Here is a 21,417-nt window from a genome sequence, read left to right as displayed (position 1 = left end):
AAGTAAAAAAAAATGTTATGGTATGACAATAATAAAGTTACATTTTGGAGTGAGAACTATTTTTTCTTTAAAAAAGTAAATCAATAATTAATTACATCAATCATGTACGCATCTCGTGTTTATGTAGAAGCCCTATATCCAACCGAATTAATTTGCATTTGTTTACTTAGCATTGCTGCCCCTTTTTTGTATTAATGCCTAAAGCGATTATATTATTATATAATAAAATAAATAACTGAATGCCACTGTCCATAAAACTGTGCTGTTGACGAGAAAGTTTAATACCGTATTATTAGTTCTGTTAAACCCATTAATAATTAATAAATAAATAAAAATACAATGCATATGTCGTCCATTGCTTTTCCAGCTACCGCAATAAATAATAATGATGACTTTTGTGGCAAATTAGTTTTACGAATAAACATTTAAAAAAAATTTGTTTTGCTATGCACCTTCAAGCACTAAATCTTGACCGGCAGAGAATATTTAAACAAAACCTATCTATTAGTGTTATTATTTGGCAGGGAAAATCACCTCTGAAGCGCCAGTGGCTCTCCTCACACACAGGAGCTTCACAGCGGTCATTCCCCGCTCCCAGGACAACTTGTTTTCCGTGATAGAGGATGATATTTTGGCGTTAGTTCAAAGGCCACTCTCTTGTCTCTCTCCCGTGTTTCTGTTCAGCCGAAGATTGCCGCGGTGGCTCTTTCTATGCCATCTGCAAACCACGCTCCATCCCAAACACAGGGGATCACAAAGGTGTTATTTTTCAAAGCAGGCCCGTGCGCCTCCTGCTGGGCCGGCCCAGCCGTTCTTCAAGGGAGAGGAGGGAAACTTCTGAGGGCGTGTGGCCCTCCCTGTCGCCCGCCTCCTCCGGGGCAGCCCTTTGAGGGGGTCATAACTGTGGCCTGTATAACATGGGTTACTGCTGATGCTGGTTGGTCACACTTGATGAAGCCTTTAAAGAATTCTCCCTTTCATGCTTGGTTTCTATTAAAATTCTGCAGCGGCGGATCGAGGGCCGGCTCCCAGACGGCTGAGCTTCAGCTCGCCTCAGCTAGGGGTCACTGTCTAACCACGTTTCGTCGGTTCGGCTCTCACCCGCTCGCCCCGAGATAAAACGAGTATCCACTCTCCATTTTAGTCGGCGTGGAAGTGCGAAGATCCTCGGTTAGCGCTTCACAAAATGAGCGTCTCTTTCCTCTCGAACGTGAGAGAAAGTCCAGGCCTCTTCAAACTCGGATGGAGGGCAGGACGTAATATGGAGCTCAAAATTGTTCATGTTCACGAAGGAAAAGGCATTTAGTATACGTGTGTAGTTATAATATGGAGAGAAAAAAGTCGGCGTACACCATAAAAATGATAAATCGCGTTTATACTAAAGGTTTGTGTTAAATGCATATTATTACACACTTTTTGCGCTTGCTTAAATGAGTACATATAAAATATTTAATAGGATTTTGGATAGGGGAAAAATTTTTTTTGCTAAAATTTGTGATATGTGGCATTTTTTTTATGGTTGCTTTAGACCCAGCTACTACTGTTAATAATAATATTTCTATTATCATAGTCGTAATATCTGTGCTACTATGATTATGTTATACATTAGAAAAATTATTTCAAATAAATAACTTTTTTTATATTTTAATATTTAAAATCTGCTAAACTTAATTCACAACAAAAACATAATTCTTTTGTTATTATTAGTAGTAGCAGTCATAATAGTAGCGTTTTTTTTTATTTTTTATAAATTGTAGATTTTGTTATTATTTTCTCATTATTGTATCGTAGTCATGTGATCCTGTACCACAAATGCATTCGTAAGTCGCTGGGGTATATTTGTAGCAATTGCCAATAGTACATTTTATAGGCCAAAATTATTTAAAAAAAAAATTTTTTTAACAAAAATCATAAGGATATTAAGTAAAGATCTTTTGTAAATTTACTACCGTAAATTATATTTAAACTTCTCTACTAGCGTTTCTGTTTTTGTTTTTTGCACTTTCAGATTCCAGACAGTTGCATCTCGGCCAAATATTTTCCTATCCTAACATTGCTTAGTTATTTGAAAACATTCGAGGTGCTACTAATAAAATGCAGCTTGAAATGCTCTTGCTAATTTAAAAAAACCTAAAAATAAAATTATACGTGCTATTTTTAAAAAAAAATAATAAAACGAAGCAGATATCTCACGGCGCAGCTTACTAGAGTTGTAAAGCGAACTTCCTTCAGTCTGACAGGACCGTAGCAGTGGATCAAAAGATGATAATATAGCTTAATCGTGCATCGTCTGTGCCAAACATGTGCTCTTCAGTCCAGCACACAGACAGAAGAGACAGAGCCAGCACAACGCTTCACTATTCTGAGTTTCACCACTTTTCCAAACAGCACAGCAAGACGGGCAGAGGTCGGTCCCAGCCTGGCTCTCCCGAGACTCACACACACACACACACACACACACACACACACACACACGGCAGCGAGCAAACGCTGTGCTGTTTACCCTGACATACTGTACACACACTGCAATGTGCTGTCAACACCCTCTAACATCACCAGAGTCCATTTACATATTTACACACTCAGCGTGAGGCAAAAATGATACTGCGCTCCAAATGAATACAAATGTGAATTGGAAGAAGTTGTTTTTATTATAGGTGAATACTTTAATTATATGTATTTAGTAATAATATTTAAATAGTGGCAGTATTACCGTCACTGAACTTTTACATAATATTCTGTTTATTATTTTTAGCATTTATTAAAATACATTTATATTACAAGAAACATTTTTTTTAATGCCTGTATTTATATTTGATATATTTTTATACATCAATTTTTTTTAAAGTCATAAAAGTAACATTTTTGAGATAAAAAATTGTTTACAAAACTTTTCAATTTTTTTTATTGTTTATTATAATTATTTTTTGTTAGTTTATTTCCCTATTTACAAAACAGGATATCACGTAACTTTCATAAAACTTAATCTAAAAGTTTTTGTAAACTGCATTGCCTCTTTACTGAATTAGTTCCAGTAAGGCCTTTATAAATCCAAACGAACGCGCACGCACACACACACACACACACACACGGAATTATATGAAATTTCACAAAAACGTATCTCAAAGTTGCATTTTGTAAACCGACTGATTTGCTTGAATAGTTTAGCTATATAAATAATTAAATAATATCCCACTATAATACGAATTGTTCTTCTCATGAAGTGGCCTGATGTGAAACCCGAGAGGCTGAGAAACTGACAGTTTATTCTGCTATCGCTGGATGTCAGGCATCCATCCACCAGTGTTATTCCTTAATCCGATTCATTTGGCCTCAGCGTGGACTGGCGTTGTGTGTTTGGAAGGGGTTCATGTGCATGATGGATGTTATTGTCAGAAATGCCAAGGTCAATACACAACGCTCATGCAAAAAAAAAAAGGACTTACTTATTTCAAAAGCACCTCCCATGTATCATCCTTGCAATCTGACCTTGCCTCCTTCTGTAATAACATTCTGCGAGAGGACAACTGCTGGGATCATTCTGCGATGCTGGCGTCGGTCTGTAAAACGGCTCTTAGGCCAGCTGAATAGGCCTGTCAGACACACACACACACACACACACACACACACATAGGGTTTAGATTTCAGAGATAGGCCAGTTTTGGTGCGAGATGAAGAACTTTTGCCATCATCATGGGTGAGAACATCGTATAACTTGATGGTTTTAGGCTAAAATGTAAACGGCTAACAGCTAACGCGCGCACACACACATTCTCACGCACACAGTATTTTACCCAGCATGTCTTGTGAAAACATCATGCATAACTTTAATGGACTTGTTTCACAGTATGTTAGACTTTCTGGCCAAAAACGGGATCCCAGTAGTGGTCAACACTATATCAGATTGATTGACAGTGTCACTCACGGTTAGCTTAGCGATACATTAGCTCCTTGTATACGCCACTTCTCTGTTAACGCTGCAATTCTGTGGTCATCTGGAAAATTCATAGCCTGCGTCGGGCCTCCTTATACAGCCGCGGCCGGCTACATCGCAACACAAAACGACAGACTTTCCTTTCATAGGTACGACGTGAAACCGCATACAAAATAAACATTACGAATGTAAGAAATAACAAGAAAGAGAATATTTACCTTTTACAGTAAAATAATTATCAGTGTACATTTATTTATTAATTTATCCATTCACTCATTCATTACTTTGTTCATTTAAAATGAACTTGTGTGTGTGTGTGTGTGTGTATATATATATATATATATATTTCAACAAGGTAACATGAAATAATATAGAGAACAAATGACATTTTAGTAAAGAAAAATAAAGTGTCAGAGGATTCTGGGAAAGTCAATATACTTTCTTTTTTTTTAACACATTTTGAAATGTCCCATTGGAGTTATTGTAACAGTTTTTTTACCGTAGCGTTTTACTGTTAAAATTCAGTTCATTTTAAAAGCGTTACAATTTTGAAGAAACATTAACTCCCTGCTGTACGGCCCCAAACGAGCGATTGTGAGCAAGAATCAGTGGTCTTAATAAGAGACACGAGTGCTTTTTTTTTTCTATCCGGAGGGCAGCCACCGGGGCCGCATCCTTGGCCCGTGTCGCCCCACGTAAGATTGACCTCTCCAGCTAATGGGAGGAAACACTCCAACAGACAATTAAATGGGCCACTTGTGAGGTTGAAAATGGAAATCTTCTATTGAAATTCAGCTTGGAGCGCTCTGAGTGCTAAGTTTCCCTCCAGGACAAAAGAGGGAGCGAACTACCCCGGTCTAAGAAAATGACTTCAATTAGCCATAATGTTAATCACCATAGCTCAGAACAAAAAAGTCAAGCTGGGAAATCCCTTGATGGAAATTGTTATAATTGCCCCTAACTACAGGGAAGAATATTTCCCTGCTCTTAATTACATGTGACTTAATATTTAAATATACCATTTGCCAGGGTTTCAAAGTATCTTAATCATGCCCATTAATTTTTAATATCTAACATTTGGAGTGGCAGCGCGCGCAGATAAACACCTTTTACAGTTTGACTGGTTACAAGCGGCAGGTAAGAGTAACAGAATGTCAGCCTTTCATTATTCATGAGGCCTCACTGACAGAACGGGAACGCTCCGACAGGAACAGGTAATTGTGCCATCCACCGAGGTGGTAGGGAATAATCAATAGCGTGCAGACGTGCTTTCTGATTCCATTCAGCTCAGCTTCATTCACTATAGATGCATGAGGGGTAAAAACCCTTTGCCTGGGCTTGTTTTGCAAAAGGCACTTACTGACCTCACGTTATTCCGGTATTATACGGCTGCTTAGCCTATGCGTTAATAAATAGACTTGGGAGTATTGATTCGAAGTTATTTTTAATATGACGATAGTGATGCGTGTGACTGACACACGCTGGGAACTGGTTGCCTGGGACAACGGTTCATAGTGCTCATTATACAACGGAGTTCATTATTCAACGATATTTGACCGCTGAATGCTGCATCCATCGCAATCGAGCATGCTATAGAGCTGTGCGATAAAACTGTATAAAATATCAAATGGAAAGTGTGTTTAGTTCAGGTATGCATCGTGGGAAGTGTACAATGATTGACCAGCTTCGGACAAATTAAATTATTAATAAAAGTGAAATGGTTGTTTCATAGGAGAGAGAGCAAATAATGTTTTTTATTTATTTCCAATACTATTTATGTATGTTTGTCTGTTTTTATCCTATTTTACCCTACAATCCTAGGATATTTAAGTCGTATGGTCAGTGTCAAAATGTTATGTCAAAAATTAAATACATAGTAGTTAAGGCCACCTAATATAAAGTGTGACCAGTTTTTTTTGTTATTGCGTGTTCGGATAATTTCTTTAGAGCAGTGTGTTGAATGACCCACGAGCGGATCACGATCAAATACGTAAAGAACAATGGGCACATGTATTGTGATGATCTCTCTGTGTCTTTCTCTCTCAGGGGTCATTACTGCTCCTGCGCCTGCTGGTCATTAGAGGATCTCTGAGTTCTTTAAGCTCTGTAGCAGGGGTTCTAACCCCAGAGTCCTGGCTAAAGTCCAACGGTGGCTCTTTCTCAATCTGGCCACCTTAATCATGCCCTTGTCTAATTGGCTAAATTAGTCAGTGCCTCTGCACCCCAGCTGCGTCAAAGCTCGAACCTGTCGGCCTAATCCAAACTCTGCGCTGCGCCTGTAGTTTAACGAAGGGCTTTCTCACAAGGTTGGGTCTAGGTAATTGAAGGTCAGAACACAAATAACATGTTTTGCAAAGGCTATTGATGAAGTGCCCTGCAATTCATTAGAGCGAGCCTTTAACAATATGAGGAACAAATGGCTTAAAATCATATTCTTCTAAACTTAGCGATCGAGCTAATGCTAAGCAGAAGACAAAGGTCAGAGTTTCACGGGCGGCCCCTAGGAGTTTCGGTCCCTCGCGCCATTTCCCCTCGGCTGTTGTCTGAAACTCGATGGAGCACCGCTGCGAAAAACTCTGCAAGGGTCTCTCTCTCTCGTCTCTGTGTTTCTACGGTTGCCAGCGGGCCGGACTCTCAGTATGCGTTCAGCCATAGGGAGCACCTGGGCCAGAGCTGCCGCTTTAATTGGCTCTCATTTACACAGTGGTGAGGATGGAGTCACCTGACTTATTCATCAGTCTGCGATTTTCTTTCTTCTGGTGCTTTCTGCGTTGATCCATTCTTTATGCTTTTGGCTCTTGGCTCGACGTCTAGAGCTGTGTTCCTTTGATGGAAAGCACATGGTCAGATATTACCCAGTAATGTCGGGGACGAACATCTCAGCAAGCTCAAAACATTTCAAAGTGTTGCATTATAGTTGCGGACGGGTTACCTGTGCATTAGAACAATTGAAATATCGCTAGTGATGGGTGTAACCCAACAAAAATTAGAGGCATGTTATGTATTTAGGTTAATAAAAATAACGGCTACCAAACTGCTGCATTAAGAAAATGCATTGTAATGTTTTGATACCTGTTAGGTTTAAACTAGATTTAGAATATAATGTTTTTATAGTGAAAACAAAATGAGGCCAAACTGCATTTTTTTTATCGGGGTTTAAAAAAAATACAAACATATTTGCATAATATATAGTGAGTTAATATATTAAGAAAAATACTAGATATTTATGTTAGTAATTTTCTTCCTTTAACGTTGGTTAGGGTTTTGTAAGATAGGGAAAAAAAACTAACAACATTTAATCTAATATAGAAATTATATACGTTACATATAATAATGTAATGTTTGTGTATATATAAATAAATAAATTGCTTAAAAAAACAAAAAGTAAAATGTTTCACATGGACTTAGCTCGACTGCTGTTTTCACTTAAGAGCCAGTCTGCATATTTAAGTTGACAGATTTTACAAATAAAATCATGTATCGTGTATTTTAAACACGGACTCTGGTTTTCTTGCTTCAGACTACGAATCCGTCCAGTCAGAATATACCAAAAATGACATTTTGAGACAATTACAGAGCAAGTATTGTTTTCATTTGTCATAACTCTCGAGCGCTCGTTTCTGTGGGAGTTTGGCTCAGTGTGTTTCTGCGGAAGGTCTGGTGGACTCCTAGCGCTTCTCTGCGACCGTTTCCAAAGTCTGCAGGCGTGCGATGCCTAAAATCTGCTCAAGTCATGTAGTGTATCCCAGCCTTTCAGAAGCCACCGTTTCAGAGTAGCTTTACCAGCCATTACCCTGTCACGTTGAGGCCTTATCTTTCAAAATTCAAGACATCACCAGTAAGTGGCGTTTGGGGGTGGAGAAGAGAAGGAAGGAAGAGGACGAGAAGAGTGGGGGATTACACCATTCTCTAATCAAACTCGCCTCAGTGCTCTTGTTCAATCAGACACCTGCTATTAAGTTGATAAATACGCTTTTCACAGTGTGGGGCGGCACTCGTTGAGTAGCCCTGGATACGCCGCTGCCTTCCTAAATCCTCGCGGGCAGGGTTCTAGCCTTTATACACCTCTTTTCCTATTATCTCACATTTCACAGACAGCCCCAGAATACGAGCAAATGCCTCGCCAAACCAGGACGTCGCACCATATCAGTGGCGCACCACAATCGGCCTGAGTGCATCTGAGAGCAGGGGTGGCTTTCGCAACTCCATTAGTACTTTGTCTTCCCCTTTTCCCTTTTTATTCCTTTAGTGGTAATGAAGGAAAAACCGTAGAGTGTCTCTTTATGGGGCGAGATGCAACTCGTCCCCCTTAATCTCTTGTCTCGGCTTTTCAGCGACGGTGGGTGCCCTGCGCCACGGCGGCCCCGAGAGGATGCCCACCCGCTGGGAATCTTACTCAGCCCACTGCGGCGCCTGATAAACACTAAATAGGCACCGACGCAAGAGTCTCCATGTGTGCGCCACATTTTGGGGTGCCGCAGGTACAAAAATGTCACTCGGCTCCATTGTGTAGAGAGGTCCATTGTGTGGGAGCATTAGCTGTCCCGCTTCTCCGCAGGGGTTCTGAGACGTCCCCTTGGGATCCATCACCCCTTTGGACACGATGCCACCGGCGGCGGCCGTGTAAAGCCGCTCTGGTCGCCTGTGCCGTGCGACGCGGGGTTGCTTTGTACCGTCACAGACGCGAGATCTTCGCTGCGGTGAGCCATGTTGTGCTTTATCTGATCGGCGTGAAACGTCGTCTCAGGCTGGTAATCTTGCATACTCTTTACATGCAGATTTCTTATTAAAGTGCAAAAACGGTTTCCTTGTATCTGATCATAGGATTAAGCTCTTCTGATACAAGAACAAATTACAATGATCTTTCGCCGCGATCCAGGCACCTGAGTCGGATCTTTAAAATACGGAATGCGCTTGTCTGCACCGTGCATCTGGATATATGCCTGCTTATCGCTATCTTTTGATGAGTTACCGGTGCCATTATCAAATGAAATATGTAATACAAACAACTTTGCTAAAATGAAATTTCGTGTATTGGTAATACGTCTGTGAATAAGGCGGAAATGTATTTTTTTGGTCGTTTATTTTAAAGACTAATTCTCAGTGTTAACTATAGCGTGCATGTTAATGGCATATTAGCTGTTTATTAAGCACATATTAATATCTTATTGTGCATATTAAGAACCTGTAACACTGCCCCACCTAAAATAATCAACTACCTAACTATTAATAAGCAGAAAATTGAGGCGAAAGACATAGTTAATAGTCAGAATTGCACATGAAAATAATGTTGTTGTTTTTTTAAGTGTCTCTTATGCTCTTGTTGTATATGGGTTGCATTTATTTGATTAAAATGCAGTAAAATGAATAATATTCTAAGATATGATTACAGCTATTACATCTGATGCATTAATCCAGTCTTTAGCATCACATGATCCTTTAAAAATTATTCCAGTGTGCTGATTTCAACTCCGCATTGTTAATATAATTAACAATATTCTTCTTATGATCATCTTATTGATCACAGGGTTCTGAGACAGTTCTAAATAATTGTTTTTGAAATCAATATTTTCGTAACAATAAACACTTGTACAGTCACATTTGATAAATTTATTATATTCCAATAACAAATTGATCAAATAAATAATAAACCTAATACAATTTTACATTTCTTTAAAATAAATAAAAAATCTTACCGACTTGAACAAATGTGTACGCCAAATATCATGACGGCCTATCAAGAAAAAACATATTTTAAATGATCTTTCTTGCATATTTCAGTGACTGAATATGATCTCTAGATATCATAATACATAATAAAGTTTAAAAGTTTCAATATGCAAGAAAGAAATGTTTTCTTAATAGGCTTATGTATTTGCCGTACACATTTGTTTAAGAGTTCGGGTCTGTAAGATTTTTTATTTATTTATAATAATTTCTTTATTTAATTTGGTTGCCCACCCTGGGTGTATTTTTATAAAGAGAAAAAGTAGTTATTACAAAAAATAATAAATCTTTCTTTAAATAAAGATTTTTGGTTTGCACATTCTTATTTTTCAAAAAAAAAGAAGAAAAGTATAATTTGCTATTGAAAGAAATCTGATCGGTTTCCAGTTATCCTTTAAGGTTGTTATTACTTTTCTTGAGGAATACTGAATAAATATTTAAATTCGAATCGATTTCAGTCAAATCCCACAACTGAAGCCATAGCGGCCAGATCATTTCAAGTGTTGTTTCAATCGTGCTACTCTTTACATTTCATAGTCAAAATGTTTTTCTCTTAAAAAAAACCCTTTAAACGCCGTTTGGAAAGAGGCAATTTCCCTTGTTCTCGGTGAAAACATAAAAACAAGAATATCAAGTGTCCGTCGGTCCTCTTCAGACGTTCTTCACATTCTCCTGTTGCTTCAAAGCCAGAATTCATAACTTTGTGGTTAAAGTTCAAACCCTTTGGAAAAAAAAAAAAAAAAAATTGTATTGGAGCTCAGAAGCTGGAGTTGGCATATGTCACTGATTGAGTTGCACAGTCGAAGGGAGGAGGCGTCTGGCCCATCAGGAGTCTGTTGGCTGGATCTGCTCTCATACTTGAGTGGAATCCATCATGCGTGGAGAGGCCTAACTGGAGCGAGCTCGACCCGGTCCGGGCCAGACTTCAGATAAGTGATCAGCGCCGGGTCTCGGCCACTATATCACCAGCACTGAATGAACAACCCCACGTTGACCCATCTAGGGGAGGAAAACACATGTTCTCCGGCTCGACTCTGGCTGGCTACCTGCAGAGAGGGCTGGGAATTCCTCCAGCAGGAGGCCAAGGGGGTTGCAGAGGAAGAGGAACGCTATCCCTACCGCTCGCTGGGTAGCCATTAGTGTGTCTGTGTGTATATGTATGTGTGCGCGGAGAGGAGAAACACACGATGCACATTTCAACAACAGCTATTCACCCCGAGCCCAAGCCGTCGCTGGAGTTTAATTGATATTTGCTGTATGAATTATAGGAGCAGGGATGATGGGAAGGAACAGAATGGAGATGAGGGATCGTCCTGCGCGATTTATATAATTTAAAAAAAAGATCTTGGCATCTGTATACATATAAGGGCTATTCTAGTTTTGCAAATGTCACTTTTTATTTAGTTTTGCGGTCTGATTTTCAGCTTTAGTTCAAATTATTTAGGAGTTTTTGTGTATTTTTAGTTTTTGTTGTTTGCTTCAGTATTAGATATATTTTTCATTCCTTACGACGCAGTTTCTAATGATGTATGTAGTTTTTGTTTCTAACTTAACACTAATTTTTTTATACACTTTATTTTTATTTTTTGTCATTTTTGGTTTTCTCTTTTATTTTACATGACTGTAATTAGTATTTTTATCTATACCAGTAACACACATTGGTTAGGTTGAGGAGGCTTTAGAAATTCAGTTTATTTATTTTTTTATATTTTTACGTTAATTAATTAGAATTATTTTCATTAATTTCTTAATTTTATAACAATTATATGCATTTAATGCATTGTATATTACTGAATGTAAAACTGCTTCGAATTGCTGTTGGAAAAAATAAAATAAAATGACCAAAAAAAATCTGTTTAAATAAGTAACACATTTCCTCCGATTTACAAAATTTACCCACTAAAATATAACTCTGTAACAATCATATCATGCATATTTAGAGCAAAAATCTCTTGACAAATCACTTTCACCCCTCATCACTTTTTTTGTTTTGTGTATTTGTCAGTAAGATTTTTTATGACAACGTAACATTATTTGAAAACAGGAAAATTTTATTCTCAAAAAAATGCATACACTTTACTTCAATTTAACATGCTTTCTATGGACGTTATATTATTTTTGTGAATTTCTACATCTCAACGTCTTTGATCTTTAAATATTTTTCCAACGTTTCAATACAACTACTTTTTTTATCTTATTCCTGAACAATAAAAGCTGTTAGATGTACAATGGAAAATAATCACTACATGTGGGCACTTTTTTTTACATTTTCTGAGCTGCTGGCCTATATCGCAAATCATGTGTTCCTCTTTTGCTCTGCTCAGTGAGGACCATCGTTACCCGTTGTTTTTTTATTGTCCGTAAAATCTTTGCCACCCTCCCAACATATGCGGGAAATAAAGCTGCTATGTCCATCACTGCCTCCATTTTGGGGGTTTTTCTTTTATGGGGATATCACTTCCATTTTATATCGCAGTGGCTTAGATCGGTGTATTGCACGATGCTGAATTTGCAGCGACCCCCAAACAGGATAAATACCTGCTGGAAAAATATGCGTCTGAACGGAATAGAGCAGCCGCTGAAGCGAGAGTCATGGTCGAGCGGATGTGTGTCAGTGGGTGGAGCTCAGAGAAGGGGCGGGGTATTGAAATGAGCCCCGAGAGAGGGAACGGGGAAGGGGGGCGGTACCTTCAACCCCGGTTATTTACTTTGACCCTCAATCAACGGGGTGTACTCGCAGGGCACATGCCAAACTCCCCAGGCGGGCGAAGCAGCTCTGCCCCTTCCTTCACCTCGACATGCGTGTTTCCATCCCAAACACATTTACAATTCCTCCTAATACCTTACGCAGAATTCGCCACTTCAGGGAACAGCTAACCCAAACCAGCAACCCAGTCCCATCAGGCGCTGCCGTTTATTTCTGCATTTGCACACATTAGCTTCAATTAGCGTTATGTTTCCGCGTTGACCCTATCAAAACAAACCGATGACTTATTTATTTTTTTTTAGATCGTGTCCCACTAATTGAGGACCCCTGGACTAACAAGCCTCACGATATTGCCGAATAAACGTAACGACTCCAAATGCGCGTCGTTAGAGAGTTTCTTAGAAAGAGGTTAATTGCTTTGGGTACGGCGTCTGCGGCAGAGTTTGAGGAAAATTGCGCATCCGACGCCGCGCTGTAGCTGGAGGACACAATTATCCGAATCAATTTCGGCAACAAACTCGGCTATTGCGGGAGCCATTAAAATTTAATCCTAAATAAACTTAACATTTGTAATTCGCCGAGACAATTTCATAAACGCGTGTAAAACTATCTGATAAATTATGCATGGCTTCAACTTCGACGCATAAATAAACGGGCAATTAAAAGCAGCGTTATGTAGAGGGAAACGGAGAGCGAGGGAAACGGTTTTAAGATGTTAATTATTCAAATGAGGGACGGAGCTCAGCTCTACCTGCCTGCCATTGATGTGATCAAGGTGATTAATATGGCGCTATTAGTACAGTGATCCCATTGCAGTGGCAAGGGACGGCCTTGATTTATTTACTTTGTACAATTAGGCTATGTGATTAGGAGTGCAAACATAATTGGATTTTCAAGACCCGTACGCATGTAATTAGAGCTGCAATGCATCTTCCTTTGTGATCTGAGCTGACGGGCTACTGGGTGAAGGCTGAGTTTAACCCCTGTTAGTGGCGGAAGGAGACTCGCGAGCGGCGCCTTGAACGGGGATCAGAGAGCCGCTCCGTGCCGCTTAATTGATTGTACAGTCTTGTCAGAGTGTCACGGAGGCAGAAAGAGAGCGATATGAAAGCGTGGGAGAGATAGCTGCGGGGGGAATTGCGTCCGCCACACGTATCGCCCTCGCCGCGGTTAGCCGCGACTGGATGCGGGGCGGCCCGAAGCCCGCGTTAGAGCAGACGCCAACCGCCTCCGTGTCATTTCAATTACCACCTCGGAGGTGCAGCAACCTGAGGAGACAAGGAATCAATGTTTTCACTCATTTACTCGTCCTTAATTAAAACACTGTGGACCTGCAGTCAGCATTGTTTGCAAAGCTTCGTCTGGCCCTCTGTTGTGATACAGAGCCGGTAGTGTCATGGGACTGAATTAGCGCTGTAAGTATATACAGTGGTGTTTACCAAATAGTCCAAGGTTCTTCAAAGAGTGTCATGGTACTTGATATATACCATTGTATGTCATGGCAGACCTAATTCAATGTAAAGAATACCACCGTACTGCAATAATAATTTTATATATACTCTGTGGTACTGTGATATACTGTGGTAGGCCTTCCCTAGGGTGATTAAAAAAAAAAAAAAAAAATGTTAACCCTGTTTAAGTACCATGGCACACACGTTGCTGGGTATGTACAAAAAGAAATAAATAAAATAATAATATTAATACAAAATATGCATGTGCATAAATACTATAAATTGGTAGTATCTACTGTATGCTGTTCTAGTAATAAAAACAAATAACAACAAAAACAGTGAGTCGATGTTGCCATGACAGAAAATAAAAGTAACGGTACTTTAATATTTATCATTTTATCTACATTAAGTGCCTACTCCAAAGCCTACCATCTATAAATAAAATATTTATTTTGGGTATCACTATATATATACTGTATACTGCATTTGTATGTATATATGTGTATATATATGTATATATATATATATATATATATATATATATATATATATATATATATATATGTGTGTGTGTGTATGTATGTATGTATAATGTGGTAAACAATCAGTTTTAATTGACAATATATATATAATGCAATCAAAAGAATACCAAGTTTTTTTGACGTTTGCCAATCATATTATGGTAATGTATATTTACCATATTTAGACACTTTTTGCATTTTATTCATTATTGACACCAAAGTATTTCATTGAAGAAGTTTCATTGAATACCACGATATGACTGGTACTTCTGTCAAAACAAACAAACAAAACATGCAAATACCATGATTCAATGTTCAAAAACATAATATTGTCAGACTAATTTGATAATATACCATGAAAGTAAATTAACATACTTATGTACAGTTTATTTAAAAAAACGTAAAATAATCGCATACGGTTAACGTGACAAATGCCATCGTACTGCTTTGTTAGCGTGCATATTCACTTTTTATTAATTTTATTTAAATTTATTTTAAGTAAATAAATAGTTTTACGGTGAATGGCACTTTTTGTGCTAACCTCGCAGTATGCGGCGCAGGAAGTAGAGGTTTGCGACCAGCGGTTGAGGGATTGGACACATTTTGAGTTTAAAGAGGGCCGGCTCTGAGTCAGCTGGGCATCCAGTGTGATTGCCGGCCCCGGGCCCTCAATGGAAAGTTGTGGAGAGAAGCTGTGGTTGCCAGGCACCTCCTGAGGTGACTCTATCAGAGCCAGTCAAGCCTGAAATCAATCACTCAAACCTATCAAAGGCTGCCCTGCCCCGCCATTGTGAACCAGCCATCTGGGCCTCTGCATACTGTCTGCGTTAGTTTCAGCATATGTGTGTGTGTGTGTGTATCTGCATGTGTAACTAAATGAATAGAGGGGGTTTATGACAGTTACCGCCACAGCACACAGGTTTTCGCGTCCGTCAAACATTCGCTTCGCGTTTTCACTCACGGCTCTTCTAGGAAACGCGGTGACATAACAGCCGCGGTCGACGTGCGTTAGGAACCCCAGAATTTGGCATCGAGCTCTGCGTTCGGCTCCCTAACCAGCTGCAAGGGGTGACGGGGCCGTCCAACGGGCAGCTCTCCCAGGCCAAACGAACTAACTGTCCTGCTGCAGAGCATTCGGGACGGGGCTAAACGCACAGCGTCTGCCATTGGAGGGCAGTAGAACACAGAGCATCTATCAGAGCGTCTTTCTTCGCATTGTGCTCTGACTAGGGGCCGCTCACAGCGGGGCCGAAGCCTGGGAGGACCGCGGAGAGGTCAGGGCAGGAGGAATCGGTCTGCGAAACCGAATCGAAATGGCGTTTAGCATCGCGGCTTCGTTCGAAGAAATAGTCGGTTTAGTGGGTTTCGTGTGCAACATTCTAACCTCTTTTACGCACGTTTACGAAACAACTCGGCAATCGTCCTTGACATTTATAAAAAAGGGTTTAGTTTTGTTTGAGCTGGATGGATCTGCATTTTTATGGCATTTCCCGCAGCTCCAACTGCAATCAGAAAATGCTAATTTTATGACCAACTGTATTTTCTGCGATGGCACTTGGAAAGATCAAAGCTATTACAAAATGAACCGAACGCAGCGGAGGTGCGCGCAGTTTATTACTCCGCTCGGAATGTAATGTAGACAATCCCTCAAAACCTCCCTAACGCACAGACGGACGCGCACATACGCACTGGATTGAAAGCGCTGCCGTCCCTGATCAATGATTCAGTGAGTCTGTTCCGGGTGAGGACACCTTTCTGCTCTAATACCTGCTTCCAAAATCCCCTTATATTCATTGGGCTGATAATCTATCATGTCAAAAATTGAGATATAAAGCCTAGTTTATCTCTGTTCGGAATTGGATTACTCGTACACGGCCATGGCGAGAAATCTCCAATCTGTCAGATAATATCAGCGTTTTAATGGCAGATCTAATTTTATTCAGCAGTATATGTGTTTAGTATGGATCATTAAGAGACACCGTGATCCTGAAACGTCCTTCCTTTTTGCTTTCTTGAGAAAACTTTCATAGTTAGCATAACATAATCTATCTTTATATAAAGTCTGTCAGATTCTGCAGCCGTCGATCTATATCTGGCTAAAGATTTCATTCTAGAGAAAAAAATTAAGTAAATAGAAATGAAGTAAATAGATTTTCAATATAATATTTAAAAATATGAAATATTTAACTCTTTTGTTTTTACATTGGTAATTTTTTTGTAAAATTTAAAAACAATTAAATAGAACTGTTTATTTGTTGTTGCTGTATTTTATCAGAAAATGCAATTGCTAAAATATAGTTTTTTGGTTAGACTTTTTTATATTTCAGTATTATGACGTGCATATTTGTTGTCATTCTTGAATTTAAACCAAAGCTTTTAAATATGCATTAAATATTTCATTTTACCTTTTCCCTTTACCTCTGAGGGCTGTAAGGATTTTTTAAATAATATAATGTAAGTAATTTATAACATATTATATTTTAAACACTTTATTAACATTTAACATTAACAACTAGCATTTGCAAAACTACAAACATATATTTTATTTTTGTGTTTATGAAAGTGGTTACAGTTGCATCTTATTTAATGTTAATGATGAATACAAAAAAAAAATTCTATAAAAAATTGACAAATGCATAAAGTATCAACTTTCCTGTGAGCTCAAAGCGATAGGCAGAAATTAAACAAATAATAAAGCTTTTTCACTTAAATTTAATTGAAGTAAAATACGCTGTCTGCTCTTGTACATGTGTGTATATATATATTTGTCTCGGTCCATTTTGCAGCGTGTAGCGTTAAGCTGCGGCCCGTTCAAAGTCCCGAGTGCAATGTTTCAGAGCTGACCTGCTCTTTTATGTACACGCTAACTCCTCGCTGTGAGGGGGTCCCAGAGTTAAGAAACTCACTTAGACAGACTTCGGTACACTTTCAATGAACACTTTATAACCAGAATTCACCGTCCCAATGCCCAGCCGCAGTTTTCTGGAAGATTTCATCGCTATTTGTTGTAATGTTTTTACTTTATTCAGTTTAGATTTATAGGGACAATGCAAAAAAAAAAAATAATAGAAAAAAATTTATATATTTTTTAAAAATATATATATATATATATATATATATATATATATATATATATATATATATATATATATATATATATATATATAAAATAAAGCAATAAATATATTCATACAAAGTTAGAAAACTAAACATTTAAAATTATAAATAGGACGGTTAAAACTGGCCATTATCATATGCAAACTTAAGCATAAGAATACTTTTAAGAACACATCTTACAGTTTTTTTTTTTTAAAGTAAAATCAATTACGACTACAAGAAAAAGACGGCAAAGTAAGAAGTTCTGTGTGAAAGAAAAACAAGAAAAGCGTCAAAAGGAAGAAAACCGAGAGAGTGCGAGAGAAAGGCAAAACCTGTGTAATAAAGGCAACATTTTCAAACATGGTTGCCATGTTTACAAGTGCCAGAGGGCAAAGCAGGACCTTTATTTCCCTCCTGCTAATTGTTTGATTTCTGTGCCACTTGAGAGTCAAGCATTGCGGTGAGGGAGCGGAGGAAAGAGAGCGAAAGAAAAAAGAAAGTGAGAGAGAGAGCAAATTTGCAGAGATCACACATTGCCCCTTCTTCATTTGTCTGTAACATGACGATAGCTTGAGGCATGTTTCTCTCTGGAGCTTTGCAGAAATACCAAGCGGTGAAATCCCCTGTCGCTTTGCCTCTCAGCACACACACACACACACACACACACACACACGTCCTCGATGTGCCACAAGCGCTTTGTTCTGATAGCTACACAAACTCGCAACACTACAATGCAACCGCGGTGATAACGAACTACGGTATGAAGTGGAGGTTTTGGTTCATTTCATTAAGAGTGCTTGAGATGGACTCTTGCGCACAGATGCATGTTGGGTAGACGGCGGAGCTGGATGCACGGCGTGATCTTTAATGCTCCACGCCATCTCCCCATGACATTGAGGCTGTCATCGGTCTGTTTCCGTGGAGATATTGTCGTCTCCTCCTGCGCTGATCTTGGTTTCTGCTACGGCGGGAGGTGCCTCTTAAAGTTCCTGTTAGCGAGTTACCGTGCAAGAGACAACACATTTAAGACAATCCACACAGCTGGACGGAGAGACAGGCCACTGGAAACCGAAAAGGAAAAAAAAAAAAAAAAAAAAAAAAAAAGAGCCAGGAAAATCCTGGATATGAAACGCGCCATCTCCACGGAAGAAAAAGAAGGCCTCTGCGGTCTTATCGTCTTGCGCTTATTATCATGCAAATAAACGTTAATCAAAAGACAAGGAGATTGTTTTAATCGGATTGCACTTTTCTGAAGCCGTTTTTGTTCGCCGCTGCCTTTCGAACCCGGGGAACAAAAAGCTAGCGGTGGGTCGGAGAAACTCCAGGCGGTTTTCTCTTGTGTCGTGCCCGCGAGAAAATCCCGCCGCCGCTCACCTCCGGACCCGAGCGCTGTCTCTTTAAATTAGCCGGGTGGGAGGGGACCCTAATGACAATCGGTGGGCCTCTGTCTGTTGCCCCTGACAAGCAGAACCCTATAGGAGATGAAACGGAAAAACGAACTTTTTAGCCTCGCTAAAACAACGCGATAAAGCGGGGATTGTGGATTAGCGTTCGCTCTTCGCCGACGGAGCATCCACAGTAATTAAAGCGGCAAATGAAGCAGCGGGGGAACTGAGAATATAGATAAATAAATGTATAGCAAACACACAGCATCAATCTACTGCAATATGTCTATACCAGCGTCGGGGGAACCGCGACTTGCCAAGACAAAAGCTATTTATAATTCAGAGCAGCTAGCCTAGTGAGAACGTTGCTGTAACAAATAATAAAAAAGAGAGCTAAATTAACTAATTTAATATTTGAGCGAGTAATATATTTTTAATTGTGCAGGTTATATAACGCATTATGTAATTCAGATTAATAGTGAGAGTTGGCTGCGACAGTGTGAAACTTTATTCAATTAAATAAATCGATTTATGAAAAGTGAATAAATAAACTTTTCATTTGCTAGAACAGTGATACATAGCGGTATTACGTAAATTTGTACCAATCCAACAGGGACTGGATAAACATGTAAATAGAATGTAAATGATTTGCTAAAACTAGAAGATTGTGTTTGTATTTGGTATTGCGACACTGGTAATATTAGAATGGTTTTCCTCATTTATAGCTTGCCATCGGTAACTCAATTGAGAAGTGTGAAGTTAAATGCAACTTTCGTTTATTTGGATCAGAAATTTTGGAAATGGTCATCGCAATTGTGAAACTATTTAATAATTCTCATTCCTTAACAATTCAAAAATAGTTATTTTAGTAATTCTGAGGAAGCCCCTAACCCAGTAATTGGATCTATTATATATTTTTTTATTTAGTTTTATTTATTATAGGGACACACACATTCACATTCACACACACACACATATATATACCATTAACATAATTTGTTAAAATAATCTATCATTACATTATCATGTAGCCATGTAGCTATTTGTTTTGTCATGCTACACTGTTATTGGAAAAGTTACAGTCATTGAAAATATGATTGAAATATGAAACTATTGAAAAATGTTGCTAAGTTTGCAGTATTGCTTTTAGCTAGTTCCTCCCTAAAAGCCTGCTTACAACAAGACAGGTTTGCTGTGACATTCACGTGCAATTATTCAATTCAGATCATTGCGAAAAGAAATAACACACAAAACCTTCCTGACATTGTCACACACTATAAAGGAGCCCAAGCAGGATTTAGGCGTTTTTAACAGTCCTACGATACGGTGATGTACAAATTATCTGGCAACGTTTCTTAGTTGCGTGTGAGGTATATTCTAAGAAGAGCCCTCAAATCCGATATGGACTATGATTTATCATGTTTTTGTTCCTTCTTAGCAACTATAAATGGACATTTTGTATAAATGAATAAATAAAAAGAGTGTCAATAATGACAAAGGCTAAATTTCGCGTTGAAGTATCTCCAGATTTTAAACAGTAGTGAAAACCAATGGTCTGAGGAAGGTAAAATGTAACAATAACATAGATTTTTCTTTTTTTTTTGGTGCTTTTTTGTGTTGATGTGTTTGTTTGTGCTTTAGAAGGTTGCTAGCTGTGACTGACTTTAGCCATGTAGCCATGGGTGCCGTGCGACAGATGCCCCTGCCAGTTTTGGTGCCTGGGCCCCGTCAGCTGCCAGCAGGCCCCTAATCCTTCCTAATGGGGATTGTCTTTTCACCGCTAATTTAAACCCTCAAACCACGGGACTGCCTCAACCTGAAGGCGCTCAATCCCAGCAGCCCTCCAATACCCTAAACCCCTCTCCCCTTCGCTGGGCCCAAGCTCCACTCAGGCCTGGGGCCCTCCTATGCCTCTGCAACAACACCACCTTTCTGTCATTCCACACGCTGATTGTATTAATCTTATCTCCGTTTAATTACATTTTTCAGGACTCTTGCCGTCTGCCATCTTTGCGCGCAGTAGGAGTCACCGAGGGGCCCTCATTTCACATGCCATCTCATTTGGGTTCAAAAATCCCTGACACAAGACACCCGACCTCACTGGAGAAGTGAATTGTTAAAAAGTGTGAAGTTCAACATTAAACTTTATTCCATGTTTACATGCATAAATGCACTTTGTTACAGTACATGTAATTACAGTGTACTTCCTCAAGAAAGTACCGGTAATATGAAGTAACTACATGAGGTAACTACATAATGGTATTAGATTTAGAGGTAGGTTCAGGGTTGATACCTAGTTGTAATTGTAATTACTACAGTAGGTATGTAGTACGTACGTGACGAACAGGACTGTAAAATAAGGTGCTACCAAAATTTTATTGTAAATAAATTTCAGATCATTTAATGATTATCATTTAAGCCCATTCATGCATTCAATTATTAATTCGATTTACCTTTCTAATCGACACTTCCCTGAAGTTGTTGTTATTACTATTGTTATCATTACATTTTAAATTATTAAAATTTCTTTAAAAATTCTAACATTTTAGTATTTTTCTAGGACACCTCTAAGGCAGTTATTGATTGATTAATT

The 21,417-nt window shown here is 38.9% G+C and overlaps 1 long non-coding RNA gene across 1 annotated transcript in view; it reads right to left on the bottom strand.

Annotated features, from left to right (window-relative positions):
• Nucleotides 1-3,447: 3,447 nt before the first annotated feature.
• Nucleotides 3,448-21,417, bottom strand: part of LOC122329556 — a 74,211-nt gene continuing 56,241 nt past the window's right edge. Inside the window, exon 3 of the long non-coding RNA XR_006247922.1 lies at nt 3,448-3,593. This is a non-coding gene — a long non-coding RNA (uncharacterized LOC122329556). The remainder of the gene's footprint in view (nt 3,594-21,417) is intronic.

This window comes from Puntigrus tetrazona, chromosome 24 (genome assembly GCF_018831695.1).
Source record: "Puntigrus tetrazona isolate hp1 chromosome 24, ASM1883169v1, whole genome shotgun sequence".
Classification (NCBI taxonomy): domain Eukaryota; kingdom Metazoa; phylum Chordata; class Actinopteri; order Cypriniformes; family Cyprinidae; genus Puntigrus; species Puntigrus tetrazona.
Note: the sequence above shows the minus strand (reverse complement) of the source record. Positions and strands in the feature narration are given on the sequence as shown.